The sequence below is a fragment of the Peromyscus maniculatus genome, chromosome 5 (genome assembly GCF_049852395.1).
Source record: "Peromyscus maniculatus bairdii isolate BWxNUB_F1_BW_parent chromosome 5, HU_Pman_BW_mat_3.1, whole genome shotgun sequence".
NCBI classification, from domain to species: domain Eukaryota; kingdom Metazoa; phylum Chordata; class Mammalia; order Rodentia; family Cricetidae; genus Peromyscus; species Peromyscus maniculatus.
In genome coordinates, this window is record NC_134856.1 from 1833563 (window position 1) to 1850970 (window position 17408).

The window sequence follows — 17408 nt, forward strand, 5'->3', positions numbered from 1 at the left end:
GAGTACAGAGTTGGTCGTAACATCAATAGTAGTGGGACACAAATAACACTTTGCTATTTTCTCCTATGATACAGCTGCAGGGCACATGCCTGCTGGAAACCACTGGACTCTCAATTAAAAGTCTGCAGATCTTTAGATTTCTTCATAGTTAAGGTTTAATAAGTGCCATGCATTGCTGTCACCAGTACCAAGTGACATGTAACCTGTGTTTGCATTTCTTCTACAATACCCCCAACAGTGTTCATTTCAGGTTCTGCTTATATAAATGTGGTTGTTGGAAACTGGATGAGAAACCCAGCTTTTTCCTCTCTTTCAGAGAAACTCTTAATGAAACCACTAAACGATTCAGGATGCCTGAGCCGTGTTTAAAAGTCACTTGCAGATAAGGAAAGCTTCTGTCATCCCAAGGAATAGAATAAATACTGGACACTTTTATTAACTATCTAGATTTCAGGGAGATATAATGGCTCCTACCAGAGGTATGGTTAGCTATCAAGTCCAGGGGCACCTTCATCATGACATACCAGGAGTGATTGGTGTTGGGAGTGGGGGTGGTTTGAGTCAGTTTATGTGCAACATCAAGAAGATTGTAGTTTTTCATTTGTATATATATATATATATATATATATATATATATATATATATATATATATATATAATATATGTGATTTCAGTCATTTATATATATGAAAACATGTTCTGGGAGTACAGAGGTGACCAAATGACAACCAGAACCAGAACAAAGGACACTACATATGCAGTACTTTTAGTTTAACATTCAAGAAAACACTCAAGGACCACATAAGGAAGTTTAAGGTGGCATCATGATATTTGGAACAAGAGTTAACTTGCCACAAAAAACTGTAGAATAGTGTGAGTTGACTCAGTTAATGACTGGGGAGGCTACTGGAATACCATATAACAAAGTTTTCTACTGACAAAGGATAATCCTTTGGTTTCTTCAGTATCTCACTGCTTTTTTATATTTCTTCTGTCCTCTGGTCTCCACAGTAGATGAGCAGGGAAGAGGTGACTGACCCCATGTGACGGATGTGGACAATAAGACACACAGGGCAGGAGAGGACAGTCAAGTAGAACCCCATCTCCGGTGTACCCTGACATCTCTGATGTCACTTAGCCTTGTGGAGATGGCTTCTGTTCGTGTTTACTTCCTTCTGGGACATGCTTTACATATAGTCTGGTCAGAGCTAGCTGCGACTAGCCTTTTGAGAGTGCCCAAATTCTGAATGATTGTAATGAAATCTTTTGGGCTGCTTTGTCAGCTGGCCCTGAAAGTCCCCACTTCTGGAGGTCGGAGTCGGATGCCTCTGTTTGCTGGCAGTGGCACAAAGCATTGAGATCTTTAGAGTAAGCTGGCAATGCTCCTCCACTGTGTTTTCCTTCTGTAAAACCAAGACTTCATGGGGCTGAGATAGGAGGATGTATACGGTTAGAGAGACACATAGTTCATGAGGATCCCTTTCTGTTCTTTGACAGGAGGGGAAGGGTTTGAGAAAAATCTGAAATTTAGTGATATAATAAAATAGGACAGACATTGGAACTCAGTTTGAAAACATGCTCCTGGTTGATTGTTCTGTGATACGCCAAAGTAGATGAAGGTACTGTGTTTCTTGTAGCCATTGGCCTCTGCTTCTGTAAAAGTGTCATTGAATCTTCATGGAGTTACACCTGTCCAGGTAAAGAGCTGGGTGCTTATTTGTATTACGTGGTTATTTACTCACAGCTGGCTTAAGGAAGCCACACAGGCCATTTTGAAGCAAAGGAGTTTCACTTAGGATTTTATAATTTCATTTATTCATTTATCTACCAAAAAACATCTATTACAGAATGGAAACTAGAAGAAGAAAACAAAAAAGAAAGAAAAGGCTTTATAATTCTCTTTCATTTCATCAACTAATATTACCCTCTTTTGATCTCTTTTCTAAGTTTTAGAGTGTACCCACACTTATACCTGTTTTATGCATTTACACATATTCATTATAGGCTAGGGTCCACATATGAGGAAAAATGTGGGGTTTTTTTTCTTTCTGAGTTGAGATCACCTTGCTGAATATTATACTATTTATATGCACCCATTGTCCCGCAAATGTCATGATCTCATTTGGCTTTATAGGCGACATTTTCATTGTTGACTTCTCCGTTGTTTCCATTTCCTTGCTGTTGTGAATGAAGTACCAACACACCTGGGGGTGCAGATGGCTCTGCAATCTGATAAGGAATTCTGGGGATATTTTCCCAGGAGAGGAATAGCCAGGTCATAAAATAGTTCTATTTTTAATTTCTTGAGGAACCCCCATTCTGATTTCCATAATGGATGTATTAATTTGCACTTCCATCAGCAGTGAATAGGGGTTCCCCCCTTGCTACACATGATCCAATTTGTTGTCAGATTTCTTAAGGATAGACATTCTGACTGTGCTGAAGTGGTATCTGAGTCATTTTAATTTGCATTTCCCTGATGACTAGGAATGTTGAACACTCCTTAAAATAGTTGTTGGCCATGCATGGTTATTATTGTAGAATTCCTGTTCTAGCTACATAATCTTCCAAAGAGCTATAGGTAGTACCAACTGGGAAATATCAATCTTCCCAGGCCATCTAGAGTATACCCAAGGTGGCAGATCTGCACACAAGAGAGACAGTTTCATTAGACACATTCACACAGATGTCTTCTACCGAGAGGGAAATCTTGTTCTTGCACAGGCAGATCAATGAACCAGAAAGACCAGAAAGAGTATACTTTTCCAAATTAGCACTTGGAAGCCAAAGACTTCCCATCACACTTGGCCGTGTACTTGGCTCTCAGAGAGCTAGCAAACAAAACCCTACCATTGTGAAGAGAGTTTAATATCAGCTTCATCTCCTCAGGCTTTACTAATCTCTATGTAAATGACAACATTTGATTGTCTATCATATGTGAACACATCCTACATAGTACCTTCCATGCTCAGGGACGTCCCAGCATGCATATTCAACCACACCCACATTGTTAATGAAAGAGGAGAGACAACTTCGAGGAGGAAACTGCTCAGTTAGAACTATTAGAGTGCCCGTCTGTAAAGCTCTGTTGCTTTTCAGTCACCCAAGGTGTCACTTGAGTGCTCTCTACAGAGGTGTGGATGCTCAAAGGAAGGAGCAGGCTTGAAGAAGAGTCCTAAGGCTGCAGCAGCGGAACTGGTGTTGGTGCTGTGCAAGAGTAAAGTGATGAGGAGGAAGATGGCATGTTGTCAGGAGAACCGGGGAGGCTGGGCGTGGCAGCATATGCACTTGAGAGGAGAATTCTGAATCAGGCCAGCTTGGGCTACAGAGTGAGACCCTCCTGAAAGAAAGAAAGGAGCAAAGAAAGGAAAAAGGGAGGGAGGGATGGAGGGAGAAAGGAAGGAAGGAGGGAAGGAGATAAGGGAAAGATGGAAAGAGAAAATGAGAGAGAGAGAGAGAGAGAGAGAGAGAGAGAGAGAGAGAGAGAGAGCGCGCAAGCCCAAAGGAGGCTCCTTGGTAGTGAGATCAGATTACATGAGAAAGACTGACTAATTAGAAGGCAGGTGTTCTGAGGCTAGAGCCAATGTTTGCCTTGTAAATGTGAAGACCCAAGTTCAGATATCTAGAACCTGTGTAGGGCATGTCTATATCCCAGCTCTCCTATAGGGACGGCAGCGGTGACAGGGGGTGGGGTGGCAGAGACAGGAGAGTGCCAGAAGCTCCCAGGCCTGACATGCATGGCAAACAAGATACCCTGTCTCAAACAAAGTGGAAGATAAACACATAGACACTGTGGCACACATACGGCCATACTTATGCTCATGAAGGCACACACACACACACACACACACACACACACACACACACATACACACACACACTACATAAGGGTTACAAAGAAGACCCATGTCCTGGTAAGACAAATGGGTGGCTCAAGCCCAAACAAATGAGAGCTTAAGGAATCTTCTGGGAAAGTTGAGGAGCCACCTGCAAATGCTTACATGGGGAGCTGCTGACACAGTGCTCCTGAAAGGCCCAGCCCTCCAGAGCTTCAGGACCTCAATCCTGTTGAGAGTCTGAGCTGAGTCATTCATTGTGAGTGCTATCTTGAGTATTGTGTATTGCAGAATGCTTAGCAATCCTCTACACTAAATGTGATAACAGCAACAACAAAAAGTCTTCAGATGTTACCAAACATCCCTTGGGAGCAAAATCACCTCTGTTTAAAAAATTCCTCTAAGTCAATACTCTTGGTGCTGTTGCCGGAGGGCCTTCGCTAGCCTCTCAGCTGGTGGTAAAACAGGGGGCTAACTGTTACAACATTGGTGGCTGTGAATGTGGAGTTTTGAAATCACATTTGTTCCAAGTCTATGTAAGAGCCTGCCCTACTGCCCAGGGGTTGGTGGACCAGGGAAGCCTCTTGGACTGGGTTGGAGAGAGCTTTGATCTCTTCCTTCATGCTAATTATTGCTTGCCCCTGGCTGGTGCAGTTAATCCAGTCAGGCAGAAGTGCCCTGTGCAGAACACAGAGCAAAGTGTTGGATTTCAATCCCTTTAGGCACGCCCTCTTAATGCTCTTGTGTATCACACTGTGGGCAGATTCATTCGTTTTCTAACATTTGCAGAGCCCTGTCTATGTCTGGACCATGATCCTCCATGCTGGGGACAGAGCGGTGTACAGATGACACCCTGACTCGCACAGCTCTGCATTTGATTTCATAGCATGGGACAGGCAAGCAGGACAGCAGGACCACAAGCGCCACAGAGGTGAACTGAGCATACAGGAGACACAGAATGGGAGAAACTGCTGGGTAAACTGAGGCCTGAGGGATGAAGTGAGGTGGGTTGTGTGACTGAATAAGGCAGAGATTCTTCAGGCAGAGGGAATAGTCAGTGTGAAGAGCCTTGGTTGACAAAGAGCTTGGGTCTATTTAGGAAGGGGAGGGTAGGTTAGGGCTGGATTTGTAGAGATCCTTCCACCCTAATCTTCAGTGGTGGTCATCAGAATTCCAGACACTCATTACCTGTACAGAATTTCAGTACAATGATGCCTCTAGCCTGGGAAAGAAGGCAGATGATCTCATGACTTTCTTTTTACCTTTTCTTTTCCTTTCCCTCCCTCCTTCCATGTCTGTCTCTGTCTCTGTCTCTCTCTCCCCCTCCCTCCCTCTCTCCCTTTCTTCCTTTCTGTATCATCTCATGTAGCCCAGGTTGATCTTCATCTTACTATACAGTCAAAGATGACCTTGAACTTCTCGCTCCCCTGCCTCTACCTCCTAAATGCTGGGATTTCAGGTGTACATGACCATGCCTGGTTTACGCAGTGCTGGGGCTAGAACTGGGGGCTTCATGTGTACATGCATGTATGCTAGACAAATACTACATCCCTAAGCCATTTTCTGAAGACAGGTATCTGATACACCTCACAACTTTTTTTGTCCATGTATGTTGTACACATTTGGAGTTGTAGCAGCTTCTTTAGGCATTGCCTCTGGGACCCTCTCCTCCCAGGCTCTGTGTCAGGAAGGGCTTGTCTTTTGACCATACTGCATGGGCTCTCAGGCTCTAACTCTGATTTTTGCCGATGTAAGTGGACCCACCTATTCATGAGTAGGCAAATCTCAAATTCTCCATTCTGTTATAAGCATTGCTCTCTCCTTGATTCAATGCAATGAACATGCATTGGCCTGAGGAAGCTTCTTCTCTTATGCATCCCCCTCTTTTGCATTGCTCTCTTTCTGTCCTGGACTGCAAACCTCTTCCCTTTGTCTTACAATTTACACTGAATGCCATCCATTCTCTCATGAGAGGTTCCTCTAATGTGAACATATTTTTCCTACATTCTGAGCTTTTGTCAACCTATGAAAGTGAGATTTAGGAAAACAATGCCATTTTCTTCCTTCAGGAACTCATCAGGAACTGGAAGGGACTGGTATTCCTAAAGCTAGGAAGCAGCCTCCAGATTCAGAGAGAGAAGCTAATTAAGGTCTAGAATCCTGAGCTAGAATGCCGGTACAAAGCCTTAGGAGCAGGGCTTCTGAAGATGGTTCAGCAGTAACGTGCTTGCTTGCCACACAGGTAGAACTGAGTTAGAATGTCAGCAGCAACGTAAAAGCCATGTATGGTGGTTTAGGTCTATAGTCTCAGTTATTGGGAGGTTGAGGCAGAAGGATGCCTGGAGCTAGCCCAGTTCCTGAGCTCCAGATTTAGTGAGAGACTGTCTTAAAAAACAAACAAACAAACAAACCAAACCAAACCAAACAAAACAAAACCAAACAAAACAAAACAAAGGGAGATAGCTGGGCATGATGGAGGATGCCTGTAATCCCAGCCTTTGGAAGCAGAGGCAGGTGGATCTCTGTGAGTTTGAAGTCAGCCTGGTCTACATATTGAGTTCCAGGATAGTCAGAACTACATATTAGAGAGACCTAGTCTTAAAAACACAACAAACAACATAAAGTGAGAGTAATTGAAGAAGACACCCAACATCAAACTTTGGCTTCCATGTGCATCTACACAAACACACACACACACACACACACACACACACACACACACACACACACACACACACACTTCTTCATTTCTTTTAAATGAAAGAACTGTTGAACCTTAGGCAAGTCTCTGAGTCTCCTGAGATATGCGGACTGTATGCGTGTTTCATGTGTGTGGTGTGTTCTATGTGTGCACACAACAGTGGTGATTGTGCCTGAGTGCTTGCAAATGGACACTGATGTCCTGTTATTGCCCCAAAGCATTTTCTTTACTTTCTGAAACCCAATGCTAACATTTCTCCCTCTCATCCCTATGTCTGGGACTATTTCTCACATAGTTGTAGATAGAACTTCAGCTTGGCTTTGGTTCTCCTAGTTCTCTGGTAGAATTGATATATGCTCCTATATAAATGTGGGTTCAAGTGTACTCATTGGTTGCGTAAACTCAGACAAGCTGCTTATTCTTGCCAGGTCTCTACCTCCTTCTTCGTCCTATGTAAAGGGAAGATAATGCTCCCCCAGGCACAGCAGGAATGTGTGAGAGACAAGGATGAAATGGGAGCCACAGCCCAGGCTTGACACTCAGAACCTGGCAGCAGAGATAGCTTCTTCAGCCTCCACTTTCTTCGTGTCTTCTTCCCTCCTTCCTGCCCTCTTTTCCTCTTTCCATCCTTTACTCCTTTCCCCCACCTTCCTGAGTAAATCAGAGCCAGATCACTTGAGGACATACATCCTTTGTCTCCATGGGAGAGCCCCACTCTCCGCCTCATGTAATTGTCAGCAACAAAGTTGGAAAATACAGACGTCTGAAGCAGCTCTCCGCACCGCAACATCTGCACCAGACAAAACTCAAAAAGCCCTCAATCCCCAGTCATGAATGCACTATAAAAACAATGTGGCAGAAATGAAAATTGTTCCATCATAATATTTCACAGTTCTTTTTGACAAAAGCCAAGCCGCCTTCATGAATACACATTTCCCAGCACCTTATGCATTATGCATCAGCCTATAGCAGGGGACCTGGGAATTGCCAGTCCCTAGTAAAGGGCCTTTGAAAGTGCCTATTTTGTAAACAAATGGAGCCCAGGCCCAGTACTTGGGCTCTTTAGGTAATTTAAGACTGACTCCTGCTGCCCAAGTCGGGACGGACTCTTCTGAGAGTTGTAAATGGCAGAAGAGTCTTCAAGATTCAATAGATAGGATTGATGATGTTTCAGCATTTGGACTTCTAATCTATAATTTCAAAATACCTAAGACAGGCATGTACAGAGTCTGGGACAAGTTCTGCTGGAGCCAGAGTTAAGCCAAATGCCACCAGAATGCCAAATGGGCCTGCCAAGGCTGCTCACTGGCTGTGGGGTCAGACAAATTAGATATGATGTCTAACTCCCAGCAACTTCAAATCAGATTGAGCCTCTGGATGAATATGCTGGTTGGGTGACTAAAGGAATGTAGGCATGAATATGGCTGACATGTCTCAGAAGGGCTTGCAGGAGACATTTTGTTTGCCTGAAGCTAACAAATTGGAATTATATAATGCCTGTATGATTGTCAATGGGAGGACCCTTGAAGTTCATAGATGATTCCCTGTGTTTCAAATATAGGGAGCCCGAGGCCATGAAAATTTGAGGAATGTGTTCAAGGTCAGGCTGAGAGCGAGCTGGCATGTTGGGGACTGCTGGAGGCCTGTCACTTTCCCCCAGTACCTCCCACTGCCTCAATCATGGATTGGCAGTAGCTGCAAAGACCAGAAGCAAAATGGTTACTGATTGTGATGATTTGAGAAAGGGCAGATTGGGATTCTTCAAACAACACTGAAAAAGAGTATCATCCAGGGCCATTGTGTGTAATTTGCAATCTGTCCTCCCTGGTAGCCTCATTTTAAATGGTGACAGACAGAGGACAGACATCTACTCATGTCTGCTATATCTGTTACAATAACAAGATGGTGATTGATTCCTTGCTATGTGTACTTATTTCATAAAAATATTCTGTTTCCATTAGGGTATAGTACAGAGGGGTATGACTAGAGAGCACATATGCAGAATTACAATGTGGAGGATGCCTTGTCCTTTTTTTCCATTGCATTCACAAGCTTAGTTCTCCAGAGTTCAGGAAGTGAGATGTCTGCTTTACACCCTGGTTCAGTCATTCAACTTGCCGTGGGTATCACAGGTATAAGGCATAGCACATAGTGAAGCCATTCAAGAGAATCACTATTTACTGAGTGAAGCACCTGCAGGCCCAGGCTCCCCAATGAGGGATGAGGGGAAGCAGAATAACACCAGTTATGGAGAATAGAGTGGTTCCTCATTATTGCTCTGGTGCCTGATGCAATCCAGCTGTAGGACCCACTTGCTGATTGATGCAGTTTGACTAATGAAAATAGTATCAGCTGAAGGCTGATTAAGATGAGGCAACTTGTTACTCTTAATAGACACCTGGAAGAATATACTTAGGCAATATGGCTGTATCCACACTCTCTACTGACCCAGAGAATAATAAGCTGACAGGGTGTAGAGATGGAAGGAAGATGTCAGGATTGCCCACCTACCTTTGACACTGAGAGCCTGCTCACAAGTCTCTACATCTTGGACAAGTGGTTTTTTGGCTGTTTTTTTTTTTTTTTTTTTTTCAAAACTCCCCACTTATGGGATCTCTGACACAGTAGAGGGATTTGTGAATGTACATGTGTCTGCACATGTGTGTGCTAAGAGAAGCATATGTATTTCTGGTCTTGTGTGATGCTGCTGATCTATAAGTTACAGTTTAAGGTTACTGGTACAGAAGGAAAGAAAAGTCTGAGTACAAATTGTCCATTTTCATATTTCAGCATCTTCAGACTATTCAAAAATACTCCCAAATATTTGTAAAGAATCATTCCAATTTCTACAACTGGCACAGCAGTGAGTAAAGAATGTCCCTGGGTGCCATAAATAGTCCATTATTTGGTTGTAAACTAAGAAATAATTTCTTCTGAATTAGGAAAGTAAAATATTCTATTTGGGTACATTAGAAATTCAAAAAAGAATAAAAATGAAAATAAAATGGAAATGCATTGCATAAAGATAATGGCTGTTTATGGCCACATTATTCCCCTTATTTTTGACCAATGAATATGTGACTATGGGTATCTAGCTCTTGGCACTCAACTTATGCTGTTTTCTAAATCTTGTTCTTTGTGAAGTTACATATTTTTGCAACAAAAACAACAGCAATAAAACTAGAAAGAACAGCAATACAAAGGGTATGTTGTGAGACTTATCCAAGGTAAAAATCTGCAGAAAATGCCATAGCTATGTTGAATAATATTCAACTGGAGGACTTAGGCTCTCATGGGTACTCATTATAGCAAATATATATGAGTGGGGTGTTCTTCAATGCCTTCAGTTATGGTTTCATGGTTCAAATGCCCCAGCACAACTCATGCTGAGGTTTAATACCCATTGTTGGGGATTAAAAGACAGGCCCAAGTATGAGTTCTAAGAGGCAATTAGGTCATGAGAGTTTTACCCTCATAGATGCATTGATCAATTTGTGGATTAGAAGGTTAATAGATTATCTTCAGAGTGGCTCACTCATAGGAACAAGTTGGCCCTGTCTCATGATCATGTTTTTTTTTTATCACATGATGATCTGCCTTGACTAAGGATACTGCAGAAAGTCTGCACTAACAAGAATAGCCTTACCATCTTGATTTTTAACTTGACAGGATTTAGAATCACCATTGAAACAAATCTCTGGTGATGTTTATGAGCAATTTAATTCATATGATAACTCCCATATTAAATGTGGGTAATACCATGTCATAGGCTAGGGTCCAAGACCGAATAAAAAGGAGGAAGTGAGCTGATGACAAGCATTCATTGCTTCTTGCCTGGTAATGCAATGTGATTAGACTTCTCAATCTTTTGGCATCACGACTATGGTCTATTACACCTTCAAACTGTGAGTCAAAATACAAACTCTCTTCCTTAAGATGATTTTGTCAGTCTTGTTATAGAAACAAGACAAATAACTAATACTAGGAATTGGTATCCGAAGTGGGTTTACTAATACAATAAACTTGGGCTGTGAGATTCTTAGATATTTGAAACCAGCTGTAGGAGGGGCACTGTAGAGTTTGAATCTTTGATCTGGAAGAGCCCTAGCATACTGTAAGCAGATCTTCATGGGGTATTCTGGTGGTAATTTGGATTACCAAAATTTTGAGAGACATGCACTCAGTGGAGGCCCAGCTCATGAGGTTTCAGGGGAGAACAAGGCCTTATTTGGGAATTGGACTAGAGAACAATCATGGGAGATTTTGGTAAATAATCTGGTAGCATTATTCCTACTTCTTGAGAACTTGAGTAAGATTGAATACAAGAATAACTGACTAATTTGTTTGGTGGGAGTAATTTCAAGACAGAAGAACACTGAGGCTATGGTATGATTACTGCTTACTGCTCTCATCAAAGTCTGTAGTGAAAAGAAGCAAAAAAAAAAGGGAATCAGAAAAGGCGCTAAAATGTGCAGTTTGAAGGGGAACAGACTATAAACAAGTTTAATCTTACAGACAAGTCAGCTTTGAAAGAGCTGTAATTGTTAAAGAGATTAGTGCCATTAATGATAAACCTGGCACTCTGCACTGGGACACCAGGAAAGATGTCTTGAGAGCAAGATCTTACCCCTTAAAGACACCATAGGTAAGAGTGCAAATTCCTTTGAAAGCAGAGAGACTAAACAGTATCTCGGAAATTGTTCTTGGTTCCTCAAAAGCAGTTGTCCATGGAAGTATTTACAAGAAGCTACTGCAATTGTATTCTAAGAGGGTCAGGCTGCAAGACAAGTGAACAGCAGAGCTTGGCAGCAAGATTTACAGTGAAAGAAAGGATGCAGATTGAGGAGGTCATTGAGTCTTATCGTAGTTCCAGGGAGCCAGACCATGTGTGGGAGGGTTGGAGCCCCTGTAGAGAGGTTCTGAGGGGACACAGTTTAAAGTATGAGTGTGAAGCTTAAGTTACAACGGTGACTACAGAATGTTGGAAGTGTCAGAACCATAGGGCATCCAATGAGAAAACATGGAATAGAGCCAGTCTAAGAGAAGGCTATGTGGGTGTGCTGTAGGCAGCAAAACCAGAGGGGTGGGTCTACCTAAACTGTTTGGGATGTAGATGATTCCATCTTGATCCTCACATGCTGAACATAGAGCTTTCTGCTTGGTACTTTCTTTGTTGGTGTTTGGGCTTTCTTTAGAACAATTATTCCTTGCTATGACTCCATTCTTTCATTTCATTTATTTATTAATTAAACCCAATTTTAATTGATATTTTTGGGAATTTCACATCATGCTCCCCAATCCCACTCATTTCTTAGTCCCTCTGTATTCTTTCTTCACACTTGTAGTGTCTCTCAAAGGGAAACTTAAAAAAATAGTAAAAATAAAAAAATACAAATAATAAAAAATACAAATAAGAATATTAATTCAAACAAAACCCAAAACAACAAACAAACAAAATAAAGCAAACAAATAAACCTACTTCCCTCCTCCATCTTTCCATAGCCTCTTCATTTGTCTTAGTGTCACTGGGAGCTGCTGTGTATCATGCAGTATACTCTTCTAAATAGCTTTTCTTGCAAATGTTCATTGGGTAGTACACACCATCAATGTTGGACCCTTACTGAATCTCCTCCCAGATAGCCTGCTGTTACCCTAGTCATTGAGCTCCTGTGGTGTAGCTAGAGTTTTCCGGCCTTGCCCATAGTCAGGACAAATCTCTGTCACCCGCCAGTCCCACAGCCGCTCAGACCCAACCAAGTAAACACAGAGACTTATATTGCATACAAACTGTATGGCCGTGGCAGGCTTCTTGCTAACTGTTCTTATAGCTTAAATTAATCCATTTCCATAAATCTATACCTTGCCACGTGGCTGGTGGCTTACTGGCGTCTTCACATGCTGCTGGTCATGGCGGCAGCTGGCAGCGTCTCTCTCCTCAGCCTTCCGCTTCCCAGAATTCTCCTCTCTCCTTGTCCCATCTACTTCCTGCCTGGCCACTGGCCAATCAGTGTTTTATTTATTGACCAATCAGAGCAATTTGACATACAGACCGTCCCACAGCACTGTGGCTATGGTTCTCCAGGGCCAGTTCCTTCATGTGCCCCAGTAGGTCATTGATAGGGTAGATGTTGGGGGGGGTACCAACTTAAAGGCCTGGATATGTGCCTGAGTGGAAATTGAGTTGGTCAGTCTGGGCTGCTGGGACCAGCTCCCTCAAGTGAAGGGTGGAGCCAGCTCTCTCAATCCCATGGTGAGAGTTGGGGCCATATTTCCCAAGTGTGTCAGGGAGGGCAGCTCTTCTATAGGGGAAGGGCCAATGGGGTGAGGGGTCAGCTCTCTGGTAAGGAGGTGGGTAGCTATCTCTGGGCCAATGAGGGATGAGACAAGCTCAGCATGCCCTCATCTTCAACACATGGTTCAACACATGGTTCACATGGGCCCCTGTGGCAACACAGGCAACAGACATCACATCAACACAGATCCCAGCAGCATCAGGACCACTGACCCAGACATGGCCCCTAGACATAGCTTGGGTCCAGACTTCATTATGACCCTGGGTGGCAGCTCAGGCCACCCTAATCTGTATGGCCCTGGCAGATGACCAACATGGCCTCAGGTGTTGGCTCAAACCTTGGGCATTTGTACAGCCTTTGGTGGTAATGGGAGCCACAGACATCAATGCAGACCCTGACTGTGGTAGCATCATGGACCCAGACATGGCCCTCGGTATCAGCTGGGGCTTGAATAACACCCTGGCCTTGGGTTGCAGCTCAGGTCACTCAGATCGGCATCGCCCTGGTAGTGACACATCCTCAGATTCCAACATGGGCACAGGTGGCAGCCCAGAATTCAGACATTATTGTGACCTTTGTTGGCAACACAGGCATATAGACAGCAACACAGACCTTCACTGTGGAGGGACCATGGACCCAGACATGGTCTTTGGCATTAGCTTAGGCCTGGATGTCACCATGGCCCTGGGTGACAGCACAGGACACTTAGATTGGCAGTGCTGCAGAGTGGCCCCAGGTGGCAGCCCAGACCCTGGGCATCTGCATGGCCCTCTATGGCAACAGGCACCACAGATATTAACATGGGCCCTGGCTGCAATAAGGCCATGCATGGACTCAGACATGGCCCTTGGCTGCAGTTCTGGTACAGACACCTCCATGGCTCTGGGTGGCAGTGTAGGCCACTCAGATCAGGGCAGCCCCTGTGGTGGCATGGCCCTTTGGCACTAAGGTGGCACTTGTGGCCCAGACCTCAGGCATGCTTACCACCTTTGGTGATATCAGGAGCCACAGACATCAACACGGGCCATAGCTGTGACAGGGCCACTGACCCAGACATGGCTCTTGGCAGCAGCCCAGGCCTGGATGTCACTATGGCTCTTGAGGCAAGCAGGCCTCCCACACCTGCCAATTCCTCCCCACCTTCATCTCTTCAGATCTACCTCTCTCCACAGGACATGAGCCATTCTGCTTCTCTCCCTCCCTCCCCTCCCCTCTCTCTCCCCCCCCATATGCCACGATAGACTGGCTTACCATCATGGTGCCTGATAGCTGGGCACCTCAACTGGTTCCTTCTCCCTACCCAGGGCAAGCAACCCTGGTGGCTTGTGAGATTCCTTTATATGCCAGTTCCTAATCCATTTTTTCACTTTAAAAATGGGAATGTTTATTTTGTGCCATTGTATATTGGAAGTAAGTTTGTAACTTGGTCTTTTCTCCTTTTCTTTTCTTTTGTGGTCATTGTTAAGAGACACAGCTGAAGCACAAGAAAATGATCATAAAATCAACTTTATGAATATGACAGGTGTTTCTAAAGAAGAAATGAATAAATTCCTTAAAGAAATCCACAGAAACACAAACAGTTGGAAGAAATGAATAAATCTCTTAAAAAAATTGGGATAAACAAACACAAACACTGGGAGGTAATGAATAAATACCTTAAAGAAAATCAAGAAAAAACAAACCAGTAAAGGAACTGAATAAAACTGTACAAATCTTAAAAGGGAAATAGAAGAAATGAAGAGAACACAAATTGAGGGAACCCTAGAGATGGAAAATCTAGGTAAGCAAAACAGGAACTACAGACCCAAACATCACCAACAGAATGCAAGAGATGGAAGAGAAAAGCTCTGGTGTAGAAGATAAAATAGAAGAAATTGATACATCAGTCAAAGAAAATGTTAAATCTAAAAAGAAATTCCTGACACAAAACATCCATGAAATCTGGGACACTGTGAAAAGACCAAACTTAAGAATAATAGAAATAGAAAAATGAGAAGAATCACCACTCAAAAACTGAGAAAATATTTTTAACAAATTATAGAAGAAAATTTCCTAAGCTTAAAAAGGACATACCTATAAAAGTACAAGAAACTTATAGAACACCAAATAGATTGGACCAGAAAAGAAATCCCCCCATCATATAATAATCAAAACACTAAACATACAGAACAAAGAAATAATATTAGAAGCTGCAAGGGAAAAAAGGCCAAGTAACATGTAAGGGCAGACCAATTAGAATTACACCTGACTTCTCAATGGAAACTCTAAAATCCAGAGGGCCTGAACAGATTTCTTGCAGAGTCTAAGAAACCACAGATGCCAACCCAGATTACTATACCCAGCAAAACTTTCAATCACCATAGATAGAGAAAACAAGATATTCCAAGACAAAATCAAATTTAAACAATATCTATCTATAAATACAGGCCTACAGAAGGTACTAGAAGGAAAACTCCATTCTAAGGAGGCTAACTATACCCATGAAAACACAGGAAATAATCACACACACATCACGAAAGAAGGAAAGTACACACACCCACATGTACACACACACACACACACACACACACACACACACACACACACACACATACACACACAAACTACTACCACCACCACCACCAAAAGACAGGAATTAACAATCATTGGTCATTAATATCTCTCAATATCAATGGACTCAATTTCCCAATAAAAACAAAGTTAACAGAATGGATGTGAAAACTGGATCCATTCTTCTGCGTCATGCAAAAAATACACCTCAATATCAAAGGTGAACATTACCTCAGAGTAAAAGGTTGAAAAAGAGTTGTCAAGTAAATGGACCCAAGAAGCAAGCTGGTTTTAATGTAATTTAATTTAATTCTAATACCTAATGAAATAGATTTCCAATCAAAATTAATCCAAAGAAATGGGGAAGGACACTTCATACTCATCAAAGGAAAAATCCACCAAGATAACATCTCAATTCTGAATATATATGTGCCACAAGCACAAGGGCACCCACATTTGTAAAAGAAACATTATTAAAGCTTAAACCACACATTTAACCCCACAAATTAATAGTGGGAGACTTCAATACCTTCAATACCCCACTCTTACCAATGGACAGTCATCCAGACAAAAACTAAACAGAAAAATATGGATCTAAAAGATGTTATGAATCAAATGGACCTAACAGATATCTACAGAACATTTCACCCAAACACAAAAGAATATACCTTCTTCTGAGAACCTCACAGAACTTTATCCATAACTGACCACATATTCAATCACAAAGCAATTCTCAACAGATACATGATGATTGAAATGTCCCCCTTTATCCTATCAATCTGCCATGGATTAAAACTGGATTTCAACAACAGAAATAAGAGAAAGCCTACAAACTCACAGAAACTGAACAACTTTCTACTGAATGACATCTGGGTCAAGACAGAAATAAAGAAAGAAATTAAAGATTTCCAAGAATTCAATGAAAATGAATGCACAATATACCCAAACATATGGGACACAATGGAAACAGAGCTAAAAGGAATGGTCATAGCACTAGGTGCCTTCATAAAGAAATTAGAGAGATCTCATACTAGCAACTTAACAGCACATCTGAAAGCTCTTCAACAAAAGAAACAAACATACCTAAGAGGAGTAGATGGCAGGAATAATCAAACTGAGGGCTGAAATCAATAAAGTAGAAACAAAGAGTTTCTAGATATAGAGAATCAATGAAACAAAGAGTTGTGTTTGGACAAAATAAACAAGATAGACAAACCATTATCTAAACTAACTGAAAGGCAGAGAGACATATCCAAGTTAACAAAATCAGAAATGAAAAGGGGGACATAACAACAGATAATGAACAAATCCAAAGAACCATTAGGTCATACTGCAAAAACCCATGCTTCACAAAATTGGGTAATTTAAAAGAAACGGGCAATTTCCCTGATAGATACCACTTACCAAAGTAAGATTCACAATTAATAAATGGGACCTCATAAAATTGAAGTTTCTATAAGGCAAAGGACACTGTCAATAGGACAAAACAGTAGCCTACAGAATGGGAAAAGATTTTCATCATCTCCACATTTGATAGAGAGCTAATATCCAAAATATATAAAGAACTCAAGAAACTAGATATCAACAAATGAAATAATCCAATTAGACAATGAGTTACAGATCTAAACAGAGAATTCTCAACAAAGGAATCTCAAATGGCTGAGAAACACTAAAAGGTTCAACATCCTTAGCCATCATTGAAATGCAAATCAAATGACTCTGAGCATCCATCTTATTTACACCTGTCAGAATGTCTAAGATCAAAACCACAAGTGACAGCTCATGCTGGCAAGGGATGTGTAGCAAAGTGAACACTACTCCATTGTTGGTGGGAGTGGAAACTTGTACAGCCACTTTGGAAATCAATATGGCAATTTCTCAGAAAATTGGGAATTGATCTACCTCAAGACCCAGCTATAGCACTCCTGGGCATATGTCTAAAGAACATTCCATCCTACCACAAAGATACTTGCTCAACTATGTTCATAGCAGCTCTATTCCTAATAGCCCAAACTGGTAACAACCTAT